The 27,795-nt window shown below is 39.0% G+C and overlaps 1 protein-coding gene across 2 annotated transcripts in view; it reads left to right on the top strand.

Moving 5' to 3' along the window:
* The first annotated feature begins 10,735 nt into the window (after positions 1-10,735).
* Positions 10,736-27,795, top strand: part of SYT2 (synaptotagmin 2) — a 135,926-nt gene continuing 118,866 nt past the window's right edge. The window contains exons 1-2 of one of the 2 annotated variants that reach the window (XM_014053941.2): positions 10,736-10,946; positions 13,787-13,878. The gene's annotated coding sequence lies outside the window, so the exon portion shown is untranslated. The remainder of the gene's footprint in view (positions 10,947-13,786; positions 13,879-27,795) is intronic. The other variant, XM_014053943.2, reaches the window with a different exon arrangement.

Genomic DNA, 27,795 nt, shown 5'->3' with positions numbered 1-27,795 from the left:
TGCCAGAAATCCGAAGACCAGCTGGCCGGCACACACATGCCTGTTTTGGGGCCATTTTTTGGCTTGTTTTCAAACCAATTTTTGGGCTTTTTCAGGTAGTTTTTGGGCCAAAAATGGCCAGAAGAGCAACTGGTGATGGTGTACGTGCCCACAGAGAGGGCTCTGCATGCCACCTCTGGCACGCATGCCATAGGTTCACCATCATGGTCCTAACACATATGAAAGGCTCAGGATAAGTGTAAGTGTAGATGATTTCACCTAAGAGAGCTAAAGATTTCCTGTTGTCAGGGCTCATTTTCTAGACATTATGTTAAGATGATTAACATGGCTTGATACCAAGAATGATTGACTATTTGGCATCCTCATCTCCCTGAGAACCATAGGCTATAAAATTTCAGTTCCTACAAATGAACCCATTATATCTATGAATCCATTCCATTATTATTTGACTACATTTTGTTTGGTCAGTTGGCAGAGAATAAGCTTTAAGATGTTTTGATTATTTATTTATTAGGCTCCTGTTGTGGCCCAGCAGGAGCCGTTGGAGCTGCTGATGACTCCGATAGTGAGGAACCCTATGAGTCTGCTATGGAAGATGTGGAGGACCCTGGGCAGGGTTCAGAGTCAGAGCAGGGACCAGAGAGGCTGGTTGGCCACCAGGAGGTGCCTGAGGCACGGAGAAGTCGGGAAGATCAAAGGGAGTTTGTCCCTGACACCAGACAATGAAGGGCGGAGAAACGGAGGCAGCAGTTACGGAGACAGACTCATAAGAGATAATCAAGCCCAGGTGGTTGTTATAAGTATATAAGAAGAGACTTTGGGAGGAGTCCTATTACAGGACACAACCATTCGTAGTAATCTGGAGAACTCCTTGTCTGGTCTGCCTTGTGTTCCCATGTCTGTTGGAGTCTGGGTTGCTGCCAACTTCTTGCCAGTGAGTCGTGTCTGGGCTTTCAGCCAACAGGATTATAATTGCTGTGAATAAAGAGTGGCAAACAGCTAAGCCTGTGTCTGCGTTCATTACCGGACAGAGGGGGGGCAGAACAGTCTCCTATGCCACTCCACTTATTTCAGACTCACCAAGGGACAGTACAAACCTAATTTTAATATAACCCCAAAGTACAACAGGAAAAGATTGATATCCCATTTATCCCCAAGATCTATTGGAAAAGCCATATTTTAACAGCCTCTCTAAATTCATCAGGGTTGGGCTTTCTGTGATACGTCTTTGCTTTCTGTACCACAAGAGATTATTTAAGACTGACAATTCCCACATGTTAGATGATGGCCTTTTTGCTTTTAATTCCTTGGCATTGCCTCTTTTGATATTAGACCCAACTAATTTATGGCAATTGCTTCAATTCTGAGAGCTGACATATAGATCCTAAAACTTATCTAAGTTGGTGAAATAACTAGGAATGACTAGCCAAGATCCCTCAAAGCTAGTGGCAAAATGGTAGCAGCACCAAGCCTTCTGATTCCTTAGCAACTCTAATTATTTTCATGTGGAGAAGCCTCCATCTGAAAACAAATGGGGCACTGTCTCAAGAGTTCTCCTGAAAACATAGCAGCCTTGAGGTTTAGCCAGCCACAGCAGAAGCCTGAGCATGAATCTAACAATTCTTTGTTTACTTTGGTCTCAAGAGAAACAGTTCACAAAATTGGGACTTCTAGTTGTTGATGCAACAGGTCTTGGTAAAATTCATCCCTATCTATTTTACCTTTAACCCTTAGCTATATAACTAATATCTCATATTCCAATAGAACAAAATGTAACTTCTATAATGTATTTTTATCTACATGGTTTGTTTGGTCATTCTTCATTTTCTGTGCTACCAAGTATTTATTTAAGACTGCAATCCTAGGTCAAGTTTTGGAAGCCAACATGATTTGTTTCAGGATGAAATTTTATTTATTTACTCCTTCCATTTCTGTATATGGATATCCCATATATTAAGAAGATACTTTCCTCCTCATTTCTATGGCCACTCACTCAACAATGCCATATTGCAAGATAGGATTGTCATGTAACGCTGCTGAGATGCATTTTATGCTATGAAATGAAATGTATTCTTTATCAAGGCAAGAAGTTCCTTTTGTCATTTGTGGTCTTTGGAGGTGGTTAAAGCTTTCTAACCTAATTCAATAATCTCAAATTGAGTGGCTAATAGGTTTTTTAAAAGATAAATAAAACAACAACAAACATAACAATACACATAAAGAAGTTTAAAACAACAGGCAGGTTAACAACAGAGCCATCGATAATAATACAGCCAATACATGGACTCAACCCTTCCTCCTGATTCCCAGGCCTAGGGGGAGCACTAAGTATTTAAGGCCTTATTAAATACCTTTAATTTAATTTATTAAACACAGTGGCTCAGTGGCTAAGACTCTGAGCTTGTCGATCACAAGGTCGGCCGTCCAGCAGTTAGAATCCCTAGCGCTGCATAACAGAGTGAGCTCCTGTTACTTGTTCCAGTTCTTCCAACCTAGCAGTTCGAAAGCATTTAAAAAATGCATGTAGAAAAGTAGGGCCACTATGGTGGGAGGTAACAGGGTTCCATGCACCGTCGTCATTTAGTCATGCCAGCCACATGATTATGTGACGTCTTCAGACAGCGCTGGCTCTTTGGCTTTGAAATGGAGATGAGCACCACTCTCTAAAGTCGGGAATGACTAGCACCTTATGAAAGGGGCTGGGCCAATCTGATCTCTAGGGATGATGTTCCAAAGGGCAAGAAAGGCTTGCTTTCGGTGTCCAGCTAGATGACAATCCTTAGTACCGGGATGACAAACCTATGGCATGCATGCCATAAGTGGCACACGGAGCCATTTGTCAGGGCACGTGAGGCATTGCCCTGTCAGTTGGTCAGCGTGCATGTGCGTGTTGGCAAGCTGAGTTCAGCCTTTTGTAATGCCATTTTTGCCCTCCCAAGGCTCCAGAGGCTTTATAGGAGCCTGGGGATGGCAAAAACAGCCTCCCCCGTTCCCCCAGAGGCCCTTCTCTGCAGCCTGCAAATAACCCTATGGGCAAACTAGAAGTTTGGGAATGGACTTCCGGTTTGCTCGTAGGGCTGGTTTAAGCCCTCCGGAGCCTCCGGTAATTTTTTGCCCTTCAGAGGCTCCAGGGAAGCTTCTGAAGCCTCCGGAGGGGCTCGTGGGGGCGGGGAGGCTGTTTTTGCCCTCCCCAGGCTCCTATAAAGCCTCTGGAGCCTGGGGAGGGCAAAAAAAAGCATGGAAAAATGGGGGTTGCACCTGTCATGCACGTATGTGTGCTGGGTGATGTCACACATTGCATTATGGGTGCAGCATACCCGTGCACGAACCCCCTGCGCTCCCCCACTTATGGCACGTGAGCCAAAAAAGGTTTGCTATCGCTGCCTTAGTAGATGGAACATGGAGCTTGGTTCCCTTCAGAAAGGTCAAACATTTCGTCAATCTGAGGATTACAGATTTGAAATATAACACATTTGGAGCATGGCAGTTTAAGTATCTCCAACATCAGGAGCCAAGGTACATTGCTGAAACAATTTTTTAAATATAAATCTTCAAGCTTTCTCAGTATTTTACCTTGCCATGCAACCATTAAAGGCAAGCAAGCAAATATGATTGAATCCTTTAGACACTCATATATGGGAAATTTTAAATGAGAGCTAACAACAAAATATAAAATATGCACTTTATTATATTTGCAAAGACCCCCGGGTACCTTAACAAAAGTACATTCAGGATGGAAACAGATCACTATTTTCACTCAGAGAAAGAGAGTGTCATTATAATGACAGCCAGTAACATTGCATCTTCCGGCTAGAAAAACTAATATCTCACATTTGATATTCAGCACAGATTGGTCTCACAATCCTATACAAGAAGATACTTTCCTCCTGATTTTTATTTCTTATGAGTTTTTGGGGCAGGTAGAAGAGAAAAATGCCTGTTTGAATAGATTTATTATTCTGCAAGATAATTCAGGGCTTTTAAAAAAAAAGTCTATGTTCTTTGTACAGGCATAAATTAGCATTTAAAATTTCAGATGTATTTCCTCTATAACAGTGATGGCTAACCTTTTTGCCATCGTGTGAGAAAAGTGGGGGGAGCGCGGGGGTCATGCAGGGGTGTGTCCATACCCATAATTCTATGCATGTGACACCCCCCCCCATGCATGCATGCGTGACCCCCTGCCCTCCCCCTGCTTTTGCTGTGCAATGCACCTGTTTTTTGTTCTCCCCAGGCTCCAGATGCTTTCTTGGAGCCTGGAGAGGGCAGAAATATTCCCCCTCCCCCCAGAGGCTCTCCAAAGGCTTCAGGAGGCTTCCCTGAAGCCTCTGGAGGGCGAAAAACAGCCAAAAATGAAAGTCGAAGTCAACTGGCCAGCGCGTGCATGCACGCTGGAACTGACACGGCAACGCCTTACGTGCTCTAACAAATGGCTCCATGTGCCACCTGTGGCACGCATTCTATATGATGCTTTTATAATTGATGACTTTTGAACCTCTTTGATTTAAGGTTTTGACCAGCTGAATTAGTTTACAGTGTAAAAAGCACTAGTAGCAAGTTTATATTCCCTGCCTCACACTTCATATACTAATTCACCCCTCCCTTCAACTAAATAGTTCCAGGGATGGGCTTCAAAATTTTTAGCAAGGGGTTCTCTGCCCAGTTGCTGCATGGGTGTGGCCATGGTGAGGGTGGCCTAGTTGGCCTCTTGCACCACAGTGGGGGGCATTTTGCCCTCCCTGGGCTCCAGAGGTTTTTCTTGTGCCTCCGTGAAGGTGAAAATAGCCTCCCCAGGTTCCAGACCCATTTCTGGCCTTCCCGAACTTCTGGTAGGCTCGTTTTTTGCCCTATCCAAGCATTCGCACATGCCCTGCACTTACCCGCATCCAAAACAGGCTGCATGGGGACTCCTGGGAGGGGAGGGGTAGACAGGGCCAGCTAAGAGTGAGATTTGGGGTTCTCCGAACTACACAGAAACTTAGCTAGAGGTTCTTCCAAAATCTGTGAACATTTTATGACATGCCAACTAGGCATGTACCATGTATGGAAAAGAGGAAATAGATACAAGATCTAAAGAGTTGAAGCATGGATATAGAAGGGGAAGAAGCTTCTTCTACTTACATTCATTTGGCAATCAAATATTAAACATTTCAGCAGAGTTCAGCAATAATGCTTAATCTTGAAAGCAGGGTTCAAAACAAGGAGCTTAAAACATTTAAAGATTAGAAAGGGATGTTAAATTGCAGAGCTAAATTCTACCTGAAACATCCTAAAACATTACATCAAGTTACATAAACTTCCTCATCAGGTATAGATTTTTGTTTCAAGTAGAATTTAGCTCTACATTTAACATCCCTTTTTAATCTTTAAATGTTTCATGGTGGCACAGTGGTTACAATGCAGTACTGCAGGCTACTTCTGCTGACTGCTGACTACCGGCTGCCAAAGGTTTGGCAGTTTGAGTCTCACCAGCTCATGGTTCACTCTGCCTTCCATCCTTCCAAGCTGGGTAAAATGAGGACCCAGATTATTGGGGGCAATATGTTGACTCTGTAAACCACTTAGCACTGTAAAGCAGTATATAAGTTTAAGTGTTATTGCTATACAATGTCTTTATGGTCCTACGTTCTCAAGAATCTCTTCTTCAGTGGTTTTAAAATTATACTTTCAATATATTTATAATACCTCATCTTCAACGATTGGATGATCTCATCCAGTGGCATCATGTAGAGACTAAATAGAACGGGAGAAAGAACTGAGCCTTGCAGCACCCCACAAAGTATGAGTTATGAACTGGACCTCTCTTTCCCGTCACCACCAATTGAAACTGATCCAAGAGGAAGGAGAAGAACAAAAAAAGCATCATGCTGCCAACACCCAACTTTCAGAGCCAGTCCAGGATACCATGATGGATGGTATGAAAAGCTACTGAGATGTTACTCTGTTACAGGCTAGCATGGAAGATACAGAGTTTGAACTGCAATGTTGCAATTTATCTTTCATTACTTACACATACACATAAACAAACACACACACACACACAAACATCATAGAACAATGATGGCTAGCATGATCCTTTCTAGGAGCCTGGGGAGGGTGAAAAAGCCATTCCCCATCCCCCCGGAGGTCCTTGTGAGGAAGGAAATGACCCATTTTCTGACTTCCGGGTTGCCCATTGGGCCATTTCTCTCCCTCTTGAGCAAAAATCACCCAATGTGCAAACCGGAAGTTCAGGAATGGACTTTTGGTTTGCCCATTAGGCTGTTTTTCACCCTCCAGAGGCTTCAGGGGGCTTCCCTGAAGTCTCCAGAGAGCGAAAAACCACCCATAGTTTTTCACCCTCCAGAAGCTTCAGAGAAGCCTCTGGAGGGAGAAAACAACTGCAAATCAACTGGCCAGCACATGCATGCACACTGGAGTTGACAGGGCAACGCCTCGCATCCCCTCAGAAATGGCTCCATGTGCCACCTGTCGCACGTGTGCCATAGGTTCGCCATCACGGCCATAGAATCTTGATTTTATCTTTGAACAGTGGGTCATCTTTCTGGAATGGGTTTTGTCATCATCAACAGCAACAAAATATGAGTTTACCCTCCCTTTTCCAATGTGCTTTAGGCTTTACATGTCCATGTTAAAGACTTCAGTCTCCTTTGATCTGGTTTTCCAAATGTGTTTTCATATGTCCATGTGAAGCAAGTCTCCCTTGACAATTATGCTTTGAGCCTGACCACAACCTTTTCCTGAAATTCTAAAAAGTGTTCCCATCCCCCCCAAATGCTTATCTCTACTCTAAAAAATCTCCTCTCAAGGAAAAATCCCTGGGTTATGTTGCATGTAACACATAGTAGTGGCAATTTAGCTGCATACTGAATTAATAATAGCAACCACATTTCTAATTTACAATCATGTAAGCTACATCAGAGTGTGTTCATTCAGGGCCAAATCACAATTCTGTGTATTTAGTAGAGATTGGATTTGATGCCCAGATCCATTTGGATCCATATGGATTTCATCTATGTCGTCATAGATGAAAGCTAAAAACAGGTGGAATAATGTTTAATACATGTGCATGTGTGTCATATGAACCCTGGAAAAAAACACAATACTGTTCATGCAAAGCTGAACTCTATCTTCTCTATCCTGATGCCCTCTATGTATACAGTATTCCACAACTCTTAGTCAATAAGAACAAGGTATCAATCCAGAGATGGTTAATCATACAAAAATGAATTATTCAAATAAGGCACCATGGAACAGTGCTTAGCTCAGCCATCATTAACCTGGTTCTGGAATTTTGGACTATATTCTTTCTGGTCTGTAATGACTGGCCATGTTGGCTGATTGAGATTTAGATATCTAGATTTAAACTTCTGTTTAGCAATGAGTCTATGGGTTAATCTTGAGCCAGACATTTCCTTGTTTCCATGTGTGGCTAAAGGTATGTTGAGAGGATAAAACTGGTAACAATCTGAACTACTTGGGAAAATAATGTGTTCTAAAAATATATAATGTTCATGAATTATGCACATAGTCCTCAGTTCTCATTAAAGTCTAAATACATAGTGGGAGAGGATGGACAAAGCTCAAACGTACTCTTCTATCCTGCAATGTACTTTGTGAATAATTATATGAACCACATAATTCAATAGGATTTAGCAATTGATTTATTCTTTTTCCAGGTTTCTATCAACATATGAGAAGTCAGGTCAAAGGGCCTCTGAATCCATATATAACACAAAATCTTTGGGAGTCATCGCTATCATCAGGGGAGAAGGAGCATGTGTCAAAAAAAGTCAAAAGATGGTGGTTGTGATGCACAATTGAACCCCATCTCTTTTCAGAGTACATTTTATGATGCAGATATAAAAGGGGCAGAGCTTCAGTTTTACAGGTACAGCGATTATCTTGACATTTTTAGACTCTTTCCTCTATCCCTGTGAATAACTATCTTCTAAGTCTGGTATCCAAAATAGCCCAATATAATTTTCAGAAGAACAATTAGCTAATTGTCAATGAAAACATTTTTGATCTTTAATAACTATAAAAATCAATATATAAAGCTGTTTATATGACTAGTAGAATAAAATAGATAGAATAGAATTCTTTATTGGCCAAGTGTGATTGGACACACAAGGAATTTGTCTTGGTGCATATGCTCTCAGTGTACATAAAAGAAAAGATACATTTGTCAAGAATCATAAGGTTAATGATAGACATGGAGTACAAATAAGCAATCAAATGATATTAGGAAACAATCAATATAAATCGTAAGGATACAAGCAACAAAGTTACAGTCATACAGATAAGTGGGAGGAGATGGGTGATAGGAACAATGAGAAGATTAATAGTAATGCAGCCTTAGTGAATAGTTTGACAGTGTTGAGGGAATTATATGTTTAGCAGAGTGGTGGCATTCAGGAAAAAAGTGTTCTTGTATCTAGTTGTTCTGGTGTGCAGTGCTCTACAGCATCGTTTTGAGGGTAGGAGTTTAAATTGTTTATGACCAGTATGCGAGGGATTGTGAATATTTTCACAGCCCTCTTTTTGACTCTGTCCTCCCTCAATGGAAGGCAGGTTGGTAGTAATTGTTTTTTCTGCAGTTCTAATTAAGTCTGTTTTATGGGTTGCAGAACCAAACCGGACAGTTATAGAGGTGCAGATGACAGACTCAAAAATTCCTCTGTAGAACAGAATCAGCAGCTCTTTGGGTAGTAGCTTTAACTGTTCAATCATGTCCAGTTCATGGTGACTTTATGGGCAAGGTCTCTCCATGCGCCCCTTTCAAGCACAGCTTCCTTCAATTTTTGGGTGTTTTTGTATCTATCAATCCAGTGAGTTCTTTGCTTGTCCCTTCTTCTTCCTCCACTCCATTCCTAGCCACACTGACTTCTCCAAAGAATTTGCATGCATGACATGACAAATCAGACATAGTCTTGTGATTTTGGCACCTAATGATGTGACTGCTTTTACATGATTCAGCACTTCTCTGTTGATTGCTCTGGCTGGCCAAGGTATACACTATAATTTACAGTATGCCAGTTCAAAAGCATCCATTTTTCTTCGATCAGCTGTTCTTAGCCTCCAACTCTCAGAGCCATACATCATTACAGGGGGACTATTACTCTAACTAGTCTGCCTTTTATATTTATATCAATATTTCAATGAGTTAGATGCTATAAAAAGATATTAATCTAGATGATCCCAAAAGATCCCCCAAAGAACTGTAGTACAAAACTTCCCAGACAGTCATAATGGTATTCCGCAGTGGAACTGGGCTATATCAGTATTTTCAATGATGTGTTGTGTAACGTGTCTTGGCATGGTAAGAACGAACACAGATAAAAATAATGCTTGTAACCTTACAATAATAAAAAAGGGTCTATTACAGAGATGAACAATCAAATCCATTCTACAAATGCAGAAAATCTATTTCTGTTTCTCAGATGGCAGTGATCAATATCTCTGATTTTGACGCTGGGCTGGGATGTGTATGCACAATTCCCTAGCCAGTTAGTGACATTTACATAGTGTACCGGATTGATAACTTGCATATATTAAGGGAAAATGGAGTGGCAATGATGCTAGATCTGAATCATCAACAAATTCTGGATTTCATTATGGAATGTTTTGCATCTTGGTTTTAATTCCCATCTTAGCCTGAGCAATACCTGCTATTCATTAACAAATATCTTACTGTACATGATTCACCCTAATGCATTGCCTGGCTCTGGAATGCTGAAATGAGGGAATTAGTAAATGTTTTTAGGTTGAAGGTCATGGCCATTTCACTAAAATAAGTAAGCAAGTAGCTAGTTCATAGCAGTTAATGTGAAATTGTCATTTGTAACCTTGCACAGCAGTTCCAAAAAGTTAGATCCCTGACTTCTAGTGAAATGACAATTTGTCTTTCATTTTCCTATTCCCCCCCCCACCACCAAATCCTTTGTATTTTACTTAAAGCTAGCTTTTAGAATGAAAAAAAGGCTATAATCTATTTAATTGGGGCAGTCCCGTATTCTTATCTTAGCACAATGCAAAGCTTGTATTTGCTCAGAAAGGAATGTCAGGAGTTCATCGTTTTTTCTGAGCCAAAGATTTACCAAAATGTGACTCTGAATCATTGTGCCAAGAAATGAGGGAGGTCCTGCTATGGTCAAAAAGGATATTTCAATGCTGGAGTGGGTGAATGGGAGGAACAACACCTAGTCTGCAGCTTTGACCTTGAATGGAGCTTGGATAATATCTTGTTAAGTTTCTTTTATTTTATTTATAGGGGGCACTATAATCAAAAGACTATTTGCTTCATTTCTCTGAGCCATTTGAGTAGCACTGCAAGCTCCCTATGATATTGGCGGCATATGATCACTGACATTTTTATTAATATCATTAGTCTCCTCCTTGGAGAATTGACGTTTTCATCAATGCCAGAGCCTCATTGTCTTACATGCAGAAACACAGACACAAACACACACACGGTGTTTTGCAAGTGTACCCTCCCCTCTGCCTGCTTTTGCAGCTGACTTAGCAGGCTTTTCTATCGATCGGTTGGGCAGACTTCCTCTGCTTCTTTGCCTCTGTGCCTGATTCAGACTGCAAACCTCAGCAAGCCTGGTTGCAGGCCCTTGGAAAAGAGTTGGTTAGAGGGGATGGGCTAAAGGCAACCTCCCGGGTTGGATAATGGACTGCACCACAGAAGAGGATGGGGAGGGGGAAGGACGAGGGAGCCCCTTCCCAATTAATGCAGAAGCTTTATTCTATTGAGAAACCTCTCAGCCAATGAGATTAGAGCTCTGCAGAATACAGTGAGGTATGGGAGCCCTGGAGGGGCGGGTGGAAAAAGCAACTGCAGCATTTTTGAGAGACTGCCCTGTCGGCTTGAAGTCTTCAGCCCTATCGGACAGTGCACACATACGAGTGCATGTGCTGGCTTTCCACACCAACAAGCAGTAAGTTTCACTTTCTTCCTTGTTCTTACCGGTGTTTTCCACAGATACTTTGGAAGGAGTCAAAAATCAGCTTGCTCTTTTCCTTTGACTTCTGTTGTAATGCCAAAGGAGCAGGGAGGGCTTCGGGACAAAAGGGAGAGATGGAGAGGAAAAAATAAGCTGACAAAATGAACTGCTTTGATTTGCATTTAATTCTCTGCAGTTGCTGGGGAAGCCGGAATAGATTCCTGGGTCACACTGACTTGAATGGAGATTTCACATTAAGATCCCGGCAACGGAGTTGAGAATTCCGTGGTGCTGTCCGTGGTGCTGATTAAATGGTCACCCAAGTCTAATATACTAAGAGTGCTGAACGAACTGCTTGTTTCTCTCTGTATTCGTATATGTGCTTGCATGAGTAGGTGTTGGAAGAACAGTGGAAGGGACAGTTCTCTTGTATTCAGAAGAGCCTGTAAAATACTGACCAGTGAGTTACTTCATGCTAGGATTTTTTTAAAAAAGAAAAACACACTATTATGGATTTTTCTAGAGGGAAAATCTCAAGTACTACTTTGGTGTACACTGATGATGTGGCAGAATTTATCATAACCTTACACATTACCCCACCCAATTGTCAGTTATAATTTTGTTACCGGGTTAAGAAAGTAAAGAGTAAATAACAAATGGGAACCTTTTATAAATATGCAGATCTCTACAAAGTCACTGTTCTGCATATAACCTGTTTCAGGGTCAAGAAAACATTGCAGATGATGCTTTTAGGCAGGCAGTAAATCTCTGTTCACCTGATCTTTATCTCTCCAGTATACTCAGATAGTGCATTAAATGCCTAGCTAGTTTCTCTGGCAAGAGTACTCTGATAACTTTCCTGATGTAAGAGCTGCATGTTGCAGAAACTCGAAATCTAAATTTTCATTTCAATGCATGTGAGATTTAAGGAACAATGAAAACTCAGCTTGAAATGAATTGGAAAATATATATATTTAATTACATCAACATTGAAATGTTTATTGGAATAATGTAATTTTGCATTTCCTAATTAAGCCTGCCCACAGTCCTGGAGAAATAAACTAACTGTCATTGCCGAGAAGGTATGCTGAGTCAGCCCTTTGATCACTGCTCAGCAGGGTATGCTTGTTATCTAAAAGGAAGAACAGGCTGTGTTAGGCATAGAACAATCCACTGCACCAAAAGCCAGAAGTATTTGTATTCAAATATGTCCAAATAGGTGGCTTATAAGAAGAAAGTGTCATAAAAAGGTAGGAGAGAACCGGTGATAAAAGAATTTTTTAAAAAAATCTGGAAAAAATCCTAAAACAACTTTTCTATCTAGAACGTATTTGGTATAAGCATCTTCATAATAGCTTTCAGTCTTTTCCTGGACAGTTTCAACTCAGGGTTGCAGAGATAACGACAAATTATGAGAATTTCTCTGTGTAATTCTGTAGATAGGTCCAAAATTGGAAAAACAACCAGGAGAAAGATCAATGTGAAATGATAAGCATGGCTCTCCATGATTACAATTAGTTTGAAAAATGTATGCAGTCTTAATGAAATAGCTGCTAATAAACATCAATGCACCACTGGATTCATAGGAGGCTTTATTTTAGCCTCTTTTTTAAAAACAAAAGGCTATCCCATCTCCTTGGTAAGGACACACTAGGTGGATAAAAATGCCAATCTAAACATCTGGGCTGACTGTGCAACCAACTAAAATAACAATAATGATACACCACTATCATTTTCAACATATAAAATTGCTACATTGCGAGGATAACAGTACCTCATGCTCAAGGGCAGGAAAGTGCCCTAGGCTTTTCTGCAGCCTGGATTTACTTCTCAGGGGATGCAAGTTGAATTAATAAAAGTTAACATTGAATTTTTTTATTATTCCATGGATAGCAAGCAAACATTATTTTCTAGTATGAGTGGCTCATCTTGAAAGCTCACCCTTTGAAAAATGGCTAGTATTGTTATTCAGTTGTCAATAACATGGAAGAAAACTAGGCTGCCCAGCAGAGTATATACAGGGAAATATGTTACTAGTCTCTGCTTTAACAAACAACTTTTGGTTAAATGGTTACTAAATACTCTAAAGTGCATGGTGATTATATACCAATAGACAGAATAATGTGAATTAATCCTGGAGGAATGTGAAAAAGTCTTCCTTTCCTTGGAGGTCATAATGCTGCAGTGTACTGTATGTACTTGAATAAGCCTGTATATCTATGCTACAAATAGCAGCAATAGAGAATCAATATAAGCTTCTCTAAAAAAATGCTCAACTCTACAGATTTATATCTGTCAAGTGACCAATTCAGTTCCAGAACTAGGAGGATCATTCTAGTGATTAAAGAGTTTTGAGATTCTGCTTGCAATCTGTGTTATGTTTCTCATATGAAACAAACAAACATCCTAGTATATAGTGGAGACCACTCACTTAACCAAAGGAAAGGTAGACTTCAAGCTTTCAAGGAAAAGATTCTGCTTTTCCTTTTTTATTAGAAACCTTAGATTCTCCAGACGGAGCCCGATGAAGAAGACAGCCACTTAGAATTAAAGATTTCTGATCTCAGGAATATACGTTGAGTATAGCACAGAATGTAGCTCACCGTTCATCCTCACAAAAATCCATTTCTATATCCTACAGGTTCTTTTTAATTTCAGCACTGTAATTTAAGGTGGAAGTTGAATAATCTCTGTCATCATTAATCATTAATCAATTGTTCCAGTAATCTACCAACCTCATTGTCTAATTTCCAATTTAGTTCAATTTGACACCATTAGTTAGTTTGACATTATAAAAATGGCCATTATTTCAGTTTATATTGTACAATCTATAGATGATGGAGATGACGAGCTTTCATTGAGTTTCATCCATGTATGAAAGAACAGCATACTGTGAAGTAGTTGCTTCTGCATCTTCCAAAAGAAGGTAAGGAAGGAAAGTTCAGTCTGTTGTTCTATATTATAAGGTCATATGGTCAAACATTTCTCATTGTTCACCTAATTATAGTTTACTCAAATAGCCAAATTTACTGGGTTGATACAATACATTTCCATGTATATTGTGGGCTGAATTCAGACAAAATGTTTGGTTAAATTGTGTTTGGTTAATTTGGGATTCAGTAGTATTAGCATTATTGAGAGTGAAATTTTATTTTGATTTTTAATTAGAGTTCAACTGTAAATAATTGCCAGCTTATAATTGTATATAATTGTAAATAATCATGCAGAAGAAAAGTTGTCTGATAGGTCTCTTTCTTAACATGTAAGATTGGTAGGCCTATTCGATCTGGACTGCAAAAAATCCTAATAACCATTGAATGTTAGCAAGAAGATATAAGAAGTTCTAACATTTGTTGACATCTAGTGGCCTATTTTTTTTTAATAAAAAATTGATAGCTCTAATTATTGAGACACGGATATTAATAATACTGCATTTTGGGAAGCTGTTGAGCTGATAGTGATGGATCAACTTTGCAAAATCTTAGAGAAAGCAAATTATCTGGATCCTGTTCAATCAGAGTTCAGGGCCCAGATTTTGGATGGAGACAATACTGGTTGCCCTCTTAGATTATCTTATGAAGTCCTGGATAGAAGTAATGATCCCTTCTTATCACTGAGAAGTGACTTTTGATACATCAACTGATATTGGACCAGTCTTCAGAGGTCGGGAATAGGTGGCATTGTTCTGCAATGATTCTGCCCCTTCTTCATTGGATGGCGGCTGAAAGGGTCTGGATGGGAGAGAATAGATTGGACCCCAGCAAGTCTGAGTTGCTGGGAATACATTGGGATTTTCAGTCACTATCAGTCATTCCTTGAGGACTCGGTAGGAGAGATTCCTGGCTTGAGGCCTTCTTGACTCATGGCTCCTACTGAAACAAGTGGAAATTGTGGCTAGAGAAACCTATTCCTGGCTTTAGCTGGGGTACCAGTTGCAATCCTACCAGGGGCAGGAGTGTTTCATGTAATTATCACCACCTGGCTAATTATCATAATACACCGTAGTTGAGGATGACCTTAAAAAGTCCTTGGAAACTACAACTGATTCAAAATATAGTGGCTCCCATCATTGGGAGCCCATAATACCAGTTCTGCATCTCCTATTGTATGCACTTTGGTCTCTGGGTAAAATTTAATCTGTTGGTTTTAACTTTAATTACTTTAATGGCTTGATCTTGTATATCTGCAGAACCATCTACTCCAACCAATACCAGCCTCACCAATTAGATCAAACTGTTACTGATTCCCACATTTTGGGGATGTCCTATTGGGTTAAGTGGGGAAGCCAGTCCCTTCCTTGTTGCTATTTTGGAAGCAGTTTCTCAAAGGAGTCTTTTCTTGATTTTATTAAGCTATCTTCATTTCCTTTTTTATTCGTAATTTTCTGTTTCAATGGTGTGTAGAGGTGGAGTTTTACTGTTTGTATAATTGTTACACTGTGATGTTTTATTTGGTTTTATATTTTATATAAGCTGTCAAAAGACTCTGGGCTTTAAATGGACTGAAAAGCAAGCAAGCAAACAAACCTTTCTGTAAATCCTGCTGAAAATGATAAAAGCCTTGTTGTTTTTTTGGAGACAAGCAAAAGGGAAGAAGATGTGGTACAAAACATAGATGGCACCAGAAGCATTTTATGATGGCAAAGGGAAAAGGGCTAATTTAGCAGTACTGACTGAAGAGTTTAGATTTTTTTAAATATCATAAACAAAACTAATTTTACAAATGTAATGATAAATGCAATGAATGTTTAAAAAGGATAAACAAGTGCAGGTTAGAAATATCCCTTTGTCGCCAAATTAATGGTATATAGTCAAGACACCAAAGCATCAAGTATACATGGGCACTATAAGAGTCACTTGCAGATTGTGGTCCTTCTGTGGCCCATCAACTTGTTCTATCTAAGATTTTGTCAAAGAGTCATAGTGTATTCAAGGACAAGTTGACGTTGGAATCTGGATTCTAACGTAGCAGTTTCTTAGCCATGACATTAGGCATAGTTGCAAAACAGTATTGGGTTATTAATCCTAATAACTGAGTTATCACCATGTTTAGCCACCAGGTCTCAGATGCGGTGCTATTTTTTCTTCTTCATAATTTCATACCTGTAATGGGATTTTGATAATATTCACCATCCTAACGTGTTGGCTAAACTAAACTTGGAACAATTACTAATTCAGTAATCAAATCTTGGAAGATTATTTTGACTGTGCACAGTTTGACTTTCCTGTGCATCAACACACAAAACTTCAGCTCCAGAAGACTTTGTTTCTTGTAAATGGCTTTGCATGCCAAAGTGCAGCTGGCCTAAGTCCAGTGGATCTGTAAGCCAACTTTGCAAATCTTTAATCCATTCAACCATGAATCAGCAATTTGAAAAGGAAGAAAACAAACACCATGGTGTCTGATAATCATGCCTCATCTTAGGAGAACAAAGGGAGAAGACAGAGTTTAATTTTCCAAATGGAGCTGATTCTATATAGGATTCTTTTCATTTTCATAATGTCATAAATTATATAAACTAAAGTACTATATTCCAGAAGAGTATTTTCCTAACTTGTGTAATTCCCATTATCCCCAATTAATCTCCTTTTTATGAATTAATTTCAATCTAACGTTTCATTAACTACTATCTGGAGAAAACAAAGCAAAATAGAAAAGCCCCAGAAAAAGATATAAAAATGAAAGCAATGTGCTGAGAACCTTTTTAACTCTGACCTTATTTTCATGACCTTATTTTTAAATGGGACAAAGAATGTGATAGCCAGTGTACAAACAACAGATTAATGCTTCTAAACATTATACACACACATACAGTAAATGGATTTCCAAGAATCTTTTGTTTCAAGGATAATTCAATGAAATTTAAATATTGGGGGACATCTGCATTCCTTTTAAGAATGTGAATTATTGTCAATTTCTCATGCTTGAAAATAGGAGATTTCAAATATTGGGGGAATGATGATTGATCTTTATTTCTTTCAAGCATGTGAATTATTGTCATATCTGAAAATGGAGAAATTTGATTGAAAATAACTATTAATTAAATCTAAGAAATCAAGCTAATATAAGAAATTTTCATCACATTATTTGAAGTGTGGGAAAAACACTGTGGCTTGAGAGGTGTGAAGACTTAATCTTGCCCCTAGTTTACCCTCCCTATGAGATAATTTACCATTTCATGCACAATTTTGGAAATAAGAACCCAAAGGAAACTTCAGTAATCTTTATTCATAGTCTAACTGCATAGTGTCATAGTTTTCATAGTAACTATGAAAACATTCATAATAACACAGACACAGATGCAAATCAATAAAAACCTAGCTGCCCTAGCAAATAAAAAAATGTGGCTCTGTCTAAGGTGGGTGGAAGGAAGTGGAGACATTGCCTCTTTCCCAATTTAAAGTACTCTTGCAATGTGCAATGTGCATCAGCCTTTGCCTCTAATGGATTCTGTAGGACAAATCTGCTACGAATATTCCCCATTCACATATGCTGTTTGATTTCCACTGGCACTCATCTGCTCAGTGAAAGCTAGGGAGAAATCATTGTAAGATGATGGCTTCTTGCAAGAACAGCTTGGGAGTGTGTGGAAAACAATATTACGATTTAGTCAAGCAATGAGCGCGCACACACATGCACACACAGCTGTTAGAATTGTGAGGTAAGCCACTGGGATTAGTGGGAGCACAAGTTGTGTGCTACTCTAGAATAACCATAGAATACAAAGATGATCCAGTGGATAAAATAAAGGATTTCCCCTCTATTGCAATTTTAAAATTAATCATTTTCTTTATTACATTTAAGTACCAAAGTAAGATCAAAATGAACAGTGTCAACTATTCTGTAAGATAGTGAAGTGCAACTTTTGAGTTGTTGGAAAAATGCTTAAGGGGTTGTGAGGAATAACACACACAATTTGCAGGGGCAAGGGTGCAAAGTAGGCAGGTTGGCTCACACATTTGATTAGGGTTAGAAATGCCATAATTCCATGCACTTTCCTATTTGGGGAAGAAGGATCTTTGGTTTTTCAGCCATACTTACATTACAATTGTTTCCTGCATCAAGATGGTTGGAAAATCAACATTCAGAGGGACAACTGGAGTGAACTCTGTGGATTACAAAAAGGAGGATTAATAGCAAGATAAAATAACAGGAATCTAAAAGCCTGTCAAAATTCATCTCTGACCTATCTAAGATTAAACAAAATAAAGGTAGGATTGTTTTCCTGCCTGCCTACCTGTCTTCAGTCTGTTTTAAATTCTTTTTCACTTGAACCTCTTTATTCAGGAGTGTCCACAGGGTGCATTCAAAACAGTCAAGATGACAGTACAACTGAAGTTCTGCCCATTTTATGTGCATTGCACGTTGTTTACTATACTCTGTGGTACTTCTCTCTTGATTACAAAAATTGCAGACCTCCTGAGCAAGAATACTTCCTGGTGGCCATCTGATTAGCATGCTGACTCTGCTTGAAGAAAAACTGGTCATTGATTTTCTGCTCCCATTAATGGGAGAAAAGCAAGTAACCAGATCCCTACCAGACAAATTTCTGATCATCAGTTTTCTTGTTTCTCGTGTTTAAAATGTAGCAGGAAGCTAATAAGGGGAGTGGGGAGGATGAAGTAAGAGTGTGAGAACTGTGCAAAAGACTGCAGGTGTGCAAGTGTGTATGTTTGTGTATATGTTACAGAAAGAGAGAAACAGACAGACGAGCATAAGTGCTTGCTATGAATTAATTCATACAACCCTCTGTTCCAACTTATCAACTTGCATGGCACTTTAAAAGGAAAAGCTATCAGTTCCTTTCCTCTGCCCTGAGACGGTGGTTTTCGGTGTGCTTTGGATGTTTGGCAATAGAGTTTAAGTGGATCTTAAAACCTGGCTGGGTTTGCTCATGGCAAGTTCTTTAGGGGAGTAGCTTTGTTGAATTCTGTGTTACTTGAACTTTCTTTCCTCTCCTTTGTGTGCTCATGCAACAGAAGGTGTGAGTAGCAGAAGGAAGCTCATATATCTGCCCAGTGGGATGCTTGGCAATGCTGGATTTATTTTGGGAGGGCATGACTCTAATGCTAATAAAATGGAGCACAATAGGCCATGCTCTGGAGATATATTCCCATAGCCGTGAATTTATTCATTCTCCCATTATACAATGACTTTGGGAATTATCACCAACATAGCCCCTGACAGAGTTTCTAGCACACTTTGCACACCATATTTGTATTATCAGCTTGTCTACTTTCATTCACATGGATTGAGAACATACTGGACAAAATTGTTCACCAATTTCAGTACAATGTTACTATAAACTATGGGAAATAAGAACAATTAGGATTGTAAACTACAAGCTTCTGGCATGTGATAACAGGGGATTTGATGTTCTCAACAGATTTGATTTTTTTTTTTGTATTTCACTTGGTGTCAAATTTGATTTCTTGAAATACACTCAGATTTTCCTTCAACTACCTTGTAAATCTTTTATGTGAGAACAGCCTTTTATGTTAGCTAGATTCAAAAGTATATATTCAATAATGTAACATGGAGAAATTTCTTCTGTTTTTCCTGGTCTGAATTTTAGCTCCCTATTTTCAATAGCATTACTAATATGCAAAGCATATTGTTCAAAGATTTACTTGAAGAATATTCAAGAAAACACTAAATCTTATTTTAAATGGCATGCATTTTATACAAAAATGAAAACACAGAAATGTTCTCGGGCAGAGAGTCTCCCATAAAGGTATGTCAGACGTACTGAGAAAGGATGAAAACTGTGCACTGGATACATTCACATAGACTTTATTATAGATATTATAGTTATTTATAGATAAATAAGCCTAGAAAGGGAAATGACACCTTGCTAAATCTCAAATTCCCATCTCTTGTGAAATATGGAAGAACATGCAATCATAAATTTGGATTTCTGGAGTTTCTTCTTTATCTTACTCAGGCCACTGAATGATGTCAAAGTCACCATGTTATGAAATTATGGATTATGACTGATTTATAAATTCAACTGTCCTGTTATAAGTCATGGGTCATATTTGTTTATTAACATTGAAAAATGCCAGATTTCTGAAGAAGAATTTGTTACTTTTTGCTTGCTTGGCTGTCCAATAAAGTATTTCTTATTAAGAGCACATTTGAACAATAAAATACCCCACATTTATAGGGAGTACAGCTGAATAAAAATAACTACATTAACCATATTTATATGTATGGCATTCTTTTTTTCCTTTAAAGAAGTCTTAAGACAAAAAAGGACCATAGAGCTAATTCACACTGGAAGTCTGTTAACATGTTGGCATGAAAAAGAATATTATTTTATTCATAGAATTGCCAAATCAGCAATTATGATTTGACAAAAAGAAAATCTACAGCCGTTGCAATCACATTAACTGGATTGTAATATCCCTTACAAAGGGAGGTGTTCGGTTGGCCAGTAATAACCTAACCTAGAAGAGATAGTAACTAGGTTGATCTGGCGAGTTCCCTTCTGCTGCGGTGTATTTTCCTAGGATCTCCTTGTTTTCTTAATCACTGAGATCATAGCTGTTCTGACTTGCTTTTAGAAAGTGCCATTTTAGCAGGTCAAGTCATGACTTAGGCTATGCTGATTGACTCCTTGGCAGCAGTCATAAGAAAAACACCCTCTGAGCTTGTGAAGCAGCTCCATCTTCTGCAGCCTGTGAGGAAGGTCTGCTTTCTGCAGTTGGGGGAATGCCCTCTGAATTCTAAGTTAAGTGTTGTCCGCAATTCGGGTCTGAGCCTGGTGCCAAAGCCAATGATGGATGCCAGACACAAGGTGCAGGTTTTCTTATTGTGTTTTATTGGAGTACTCCAAGGAAAAGGGTTCCTGGTCAAAAGGCCAAGAACCAAGAGCAAAGGATTAAGAAAGCGTTATACATTTTCACTAAAGGAGAAGGCGGGACAAGGTGAGATAACAAGAAATATCATCTAATAAACATTTTAGTAATAATTCTACAATTTATTTTATTGGTCTCTAGCTGTCCTTATTCCTAAGTCTTGGCTAATGAATGCCCCAGGAGTTACCCAATACACATTTCATTTGCTGCAGGACATCCCTAACTTTAAGATGAGATCTGCAAGTTGTCTAACTACCCATAATTGCTACAAACTTTACACATGCATATTTCCTGTTGATAAGCATTCCTTGTTCTTGCCAGACAGACCCCCAGAATTACAGTCTTCCTGATTTACTTTCAAGTGTGTGCCATGACCTTGCTTTAACAGCCAACCCATCATAAGGATGGAGGTGTGATTTCTCCCTTTAAACACAATGCCACTTTCTTGCAGCAGGAGGGGAGCAGATGTGCATAGGTCTTTTAGATCACATGCTGGAAATATATATATATATATATATATATATATTTTTACCAATATTTTTACTGTTGCCTTTGTTATATATATGTTTTTATTTGTGCTGATAAATAAATAAAGGAAGACTAGTATAGATCTATTTCAAGCTATTTAGCTCTCATCAGCTAGCCATATCCTTACTGGGATTCGAACCTGTGCTCTATTGCCTCCCAGGCAGGGAGTCAACCATTTGAGCTACAGAGAACGACTCCTTTTATCAGCCAGCCAGGGTGGGAGGTATATACTTAAAGTCACAACCCCTGGTATGCCCAAGTGTGGGAGGAAGGTCACACTTCCACTCTCTGTCATTAGGCTCGTCACAAGAGTCCATCCAGACAGAAACCCAATATTTTTACTGTTGCCTTTGTTATATATATGTTTTTATTTGTGCTGATAAATAAATAAAGGAAGACTAGTATAGATCTATTTCAAGCTATTTAGCTCTCATCAGCTAGCCATATCCTTACTGGGATTCGAACCTGTGCTCTATTGCCTCCCAGGCAGGGAGTCAACCATTTGAGCTACAGAGAACGACTCCTTTTATCAGCCAGCCAGGGTGGGAGGTATATACTTAAAGTCACAACCCCTGGTATGCCCAAGTGTGGGAGGAAGGTCACACTTCCACTCTCTGTCATTAGGCTCGTCACAAGAGTCCATCCAGACAGAAACCCAATATTTTTACTGTTGCCTTTGTTATATATATGTTTTTATTTGTGCTGATAAATAAATAAAGGAAGACTAGTATAGATCTATTTCAAGCTATTTAGCTCTCATCAGCTAGCCATATCCTTACTGGGATTCGAACCTGTGCTCTATTGCCTCCCAGGCAGGGAGTCTAGTCAGTTCCCAGCCTAATGACAGAGAGTGGAAGTGTGACCTTCCTCCCACACTTGGGCATACCAGGGGTTGTGACTTTAAGTATATACCTCCCACCCTGGCTGGCTGATAAAAGGAGTCGTTCTCTGTAGCTCAAATGGTTGACTCCCTGCCTGGGAGGCAATAGAGCACAGGTTCGAATCCCAGTAAGGATATGGCTAGCTGATGAGAGCTAAATAGCTTGAAATAGATCTATACTAGTCTTCCTTTATTTATTTATCAGCACAAATAAAAACATATATATAACAAAGGCAACAGTAAAAATATTGGGTTTCTGTCTGGATGGACTCTTGTGACGAGCCTAATGACAGAGAGTGGAAGTGTGACCTTCCTCCCACACTTGGGCATACCAGGGGTTGTGACTTTAAGTATATACCTCCCACCCTGGCTGGCTGATAAAAGGAGTCGTTCTCTGTAGCTCAAATGGTTGACTCCCTGCCTGGGAGGCAATAGAGCACAGGTTCGAATCCCAGTAAGGATATGGCTAGCTGATGAGAGCTAAATAGCTTGAAATAGATCTATACTAGTCTTCCTTTATTTATTTATCAGCACAAATAAATATATATATATATATATATATATATATATATATATATATATATATATATATATATATATATATATATATATATATATATATATATATATATATATATATATATATATATATATATATATATATATATATATATAAATTGGTAAGCAGGAAACCCTGAGCGATTTAATTAAATTGTCTCCTTTTGTTCCTTGTTAAACTTTTGCTGGAATAAAGGCAAAATCAACTAAAGCTTTGTCTGACCTGATCTCCTTAGTCTGAAATCCACAGGAGATAGTACCCAACTGCTACCAGCCCCAAATGCTACTAGATCACGTAATCAAGGCAGTAACCTTTCTTGGCAACTGGCTCCCCACAGAGCTGCAAATAAAAGAATTCAGACCATTGCCTGCAACTGCAAACTCTGCAGCCGTGTGCTTTCTCCACTCCTTTCTGCAGTGCAATCTGTCATTCAGTCAGCAGGAAAGCTTCTTGGGGTGTGTGGGTGTATGTGTGTGTGTGTGTGTGTGTGTGTGTGTGTGTGTGTGTGTGTGTGTTGGAGGTAGGGGGTACCGTGAGTCAGCAATGCTGTGTAGTCCCAAGGAAATTTAGCAACCAAATTGCTTCTAATTAAAACTGCACTCAGCAAATTCACTGGCCTGGATCAAACATGCTGCTCCGCGTCTCATCATATTTTGTCAATGAATGCAGTGGGGGAATGCCTCAAGCACAATGCCAGATAAATGAGAATGAGAAAGCCCATTGCTTGGGTAATGTACACTTAATGAGAATAATTCCAAAGTTCTTCAGGCAAAGATATGTGTAAGAATGGGGAAATCTTCCATTATTAATCTGGAGAGGGCAAGTAGTCCTTGACTTACGACACAATTGAGCCCAAAACTTCCATTGCTAAGTAAGACAATTGTTGAGTGAGTTTTGTCTCAGTTTATAATCTTTCTTGCTACAGTGGGTTAAGTTATTAAATGGGTGTTAAGTGATTGAATTTGCTTGTCAGAAGATCATAAAAGGTGTTTTATCTGGGAAACTGCAGCCAATGCCAGTTGCCAACCATCCAAATTTTGATCACATGACCATAGAGAGGCTGCAATGGTCGGAAGTGTGAAAAATGGCCATAAGTCACTTTTTCCATTGTAACTTAAAATAGTCACTAGATGAATGGTTATAAATTAAGGACTACCTGTAGTCTAAAATCTTAGCTCACGTAGTTTAGTAAACATTCACATTATCTGAAAAAAAACCATGAAGTAGTAGATGAATAGTTTTTTTTCATTGCAATTCTTCCTGTTTCTTCTCTCTTTTTCCCTTCCATGGAGTTTTAATTTCTACTTCCTGGGTGTTATTGATTAAAACATAACTACAGAATAATTCAACTATGAAGAAAAATATATATTTTAGAGTAAATACTAAAACACTATTTAGTGTATAACTCATGAGTTTTCAGAAAACCAATCATTCAATTTCCCAATCTGCCTGAAACGAATCTGGAGTCCTTTGACTACTCTCTGATCTTGAGGACCAGACAAACATGTCTCTTGGAATGGAAGAAACCTCTGCAGGTGGAGAGGTTCACTGAGATGGGAGTAGAGAAGAAAAACAAGACCAACAGTTGCCACTTTCAAGTGTTTCCAGTAACTTTGTTGGACACCAGTGGTGGGATTCACTTATCTTCCCTACCAGTTCGTAAAGGTGAGCAGGTGCTTTGTTTGCACGCGCCACCTTCTGCACATGCGCAGGAGGTCATGCATTACATCGGGGGTCGGGGGTGGGTGGAGCCACCCACAGCTGTCGCTAAAGGTCCACCCATACCATAGAGGCTGAATACCACTATTCTGCTGGATACATTATCTGAACTCACCCCCCAGCAGCTTTAAAAGTGGCCTTTTTTCTTTCTCCTCTCCTGAAAATCTCTATTCTCCAATTTGTTTTATCCTGAGTATCTCAAAAAACAAAACATTTGGCAACAGGTGCCTCTTGAACCATTCAGTAAATAGGGTGGATTCAGGCAAATACTATACTGTTTTCTCCTGTCTCCATGAGCCATCACAAACTGTTTATGGAACAACTAAGGTCCAAGAGATTCTTACAGTATCAAGTCTCTGTCCCAAAGGTGCTATTTTCCCAAGAGGCAACTGGACTTTCTTGTTTTTCTTTGAAGACTTTTTGTTTCTCATCCAAGAAATGTCTCTTGGAAAAACAAGAAAGTCCATTGTCTCTTGGGGGGAAAAAGCACCTTTGGGACAACCATGACCTGGATGACTGAGAATCAAACCATAGACATTATCAAGTCTCTGATTATTATGCTATTCAATGACCAGCAGACTCATCTCATGCCAAAACTGGAACTGTATCTTCATCTTTATGAAAATGTTCTCCAAATAGAGTCACTATGAGCATCAACCTTTACAACAGGAGTATGCAACTGTTTTTTGAAAACCACATGTGGCCTTTGAACAACTCACCAGGGATACATTCTAAAAGATGAGGGAAGAGACCACAGTTACAACAGAGAGAGCAGGAAACAAAGTATGAATTTAACTTTAAAATTTAATTACAATTAATTTAATTAATTATAAACAGCATCTCAATCTCCACATCTTTAATAAGGTTCAATTACTGGTCTAAAAACTGCAATTCATCAGAACCTGTATAATAGAAGAAGAAGAAAATCCATATATCATTGGAGTCACAAGATCACCTTTGTCCTATAAAATAGTTATCCCCAAATGCAATGTAGCAATGGTGGAAGAAGTTATACTATATTGTGATAACGTATATCACTAAAGAAAAGCTATCATATGAAAATGTTTGAAATGAGATTCCCCTTGATAACTATACCCTATAAAAAGACAACAATATTCTTCATTCTGCAAGAAACCAACTGCTATACTTTTGTGTCAGCATGGCAAACTTCTAGTACCATCAGTCAATGCATTAAGGATAAGATAGCTAGGACTTTAGTTAATAATGTTACAGATTCTTCAGTTCTGTCCTAAAAATAAAATACTGGAATTTTAACTGGCACTTACTTATGTCTTCTTTCACGAAATTTTTTTTTACTCTTCCTTTGATACATGGACACTTGCTTAACAATGGCCAATGAAATTTATGCTCTAATTTCTGTGTGTTGCCTTCACTTTTATTGTAAATAAGATTTTTTTCCTAATATTTATTCAAAATTATTTTTCCTTCTAATTTGAATTAATTTGCCTTAATAATTAATTAATATCTGGCTTTTGGGTCTGTAGAAGGCAATGGAATCATTGAGCACATTCACACAACACACTAAAAAATGTTTAGCATTAACTCAAGATTTTGTCAGCATTCCTGCCTTCTTGGAAGGGGCTGATTTGGCCCAAGAAAAAAAATAAAGCAGAAAGATTTATTTCTTAAAAGAGAAGAGAAAGAATGGCAAGACACCCACTAACTGATTGCTTTGCAAATGCCTTTCAAATGTGTTTTCATTTAGAATGGATTGGAAATAATTGCTTGACTATATGTTTTAATATTCACAAGAATAATATTTATCAGTATAAGCAGAGATGTTTTAGGGTATTCCTCAAGCTTTAGTGCATTTTGCAAAAATCATTGTAGTAAATTGAATACCACTGTACAACATCATTTCTCACAAAAAAAAATGCAATTTAATGGAGAGTAAAGAAAGACTTTATACTTAGGCAAGAAAAAAATCAAATGCACGGGTACAGAATAGGTGGTATCTTGCTCAATAGTAGTAACTGTGAGACAGATCTAGGAGTCGAGTCCTAATGGGTATCCTCTTACGTATGAGTCATAGGTGTGCTGTAACTGCCAAAAAAAGTCAATGCAGTCCTTGATTGCATCAACAGAGGAATAATATCAAGATCACATGAAGTATTTGTACCACTATAGATGGCTTTATGGAATCCAGTACCACTATAGACTGCACTTGGAATCTTGTATCCAATTTTAGTCCCTGCAATGCAAAACAGATGTCAAGATTTTAGAAAGAATATAGAGAACAGCAACAAAGATGATTAAAACATATGATGAATGTTGCAGGAACTAGCTATGTCTGGTCTTACTAAGAGTAGAGAAGGGCTAGGACTGATATGATAGTAGTCTTCCAATATTTGAGGGGCTATCACAAAGAAGAGGAGGACAACCTAGTTTCCAAAGCACTTAAGGGCAAGATAAAAAAAAATAACAGACGGAAACAGAACCTAGAAATAAGAATTGTCTTGCAATATTTTTTGCAATAAGGACCCTGACATGCCCATGCAAAAAACTCTATGCCACTCAACCCTAAACAATGTTATGCATGCCTCTTTTACAGTACAAAGTGTATATTAAATGTAACAGCTGACTAGATAAATTTGGCTGTATTCAATCATTCCCCACTTAAAGCTGTAGACTAAATGCTGCATTTGCTTATACTGTTTCTTGAATATACACTGCTCAAAAAATAAATAAAGGGAACACTTAAACAACACAATGTAACTCCAAGTCAATCACACTTCTGTGAAATCAAAGTGTCCACTTAGGTAACAACACTGATTGACAATCAATTTCACATGCTGTTGTGCACATGGACTAGACAACAGGTGGAAAGCATAGGCAGTTAGCAAGACATCCCCAATAAAGGAGTGGATCTGCAGGTGGTGACCACAGACCACTTCTCAGTTCCTATGCTTTCTGGCTGATGGTTTGGTCAGTTTTGAATGCTGTCGGTGTTTTCACTCTAGTGGTAGCATGAGACGGAGTCTACAACCCACACAAGTGGCTTGGGTAGTGCAGCTCATCCAGGATGGCACATCAATGCGAGTTATGGCAAGAAGGTTTGCTGTGTCTGTCAGCATAGTATCCAGAGCATGGAGACGCTACCAGGAGACAGGCCAGTACATCAGGAGATGTGGAGGAGGCCGTAGGAGGGCAACAACCCAGCATCAGGACCGCTACCTCCACCTTTGTGCAAGGAGAGACAGGAGGAGCACTGCCAAAATCCTGCAAAATGACCTCCAGCGGGCCATAAATGTGCATGTGGCTGCTCAAACGGTCAGA

This window comes from Thamnophis sirtalis, unplaced genomic scaffold (genome assembly GCF_051295495.1).
Source record: "Thamnophis sirtalis isolate CommonGarterSnake01/CBP01778 unplaced genomic scaffold, rThaSir2_p1.2 scaffold_7, whole genome shotgun sequence".
Lineage (NCBI taxonomy): Eukaryota > Metazoa > Chordata > Lepidosauria > Squamata > Natricidae > Thamnophis > Thamnophis sirtalis.
The sequence above is the reverse complement of the archived record's forward strand: the minus strand, read 5'-3'. Positions and strand labels throughout refer to the sequence as shown.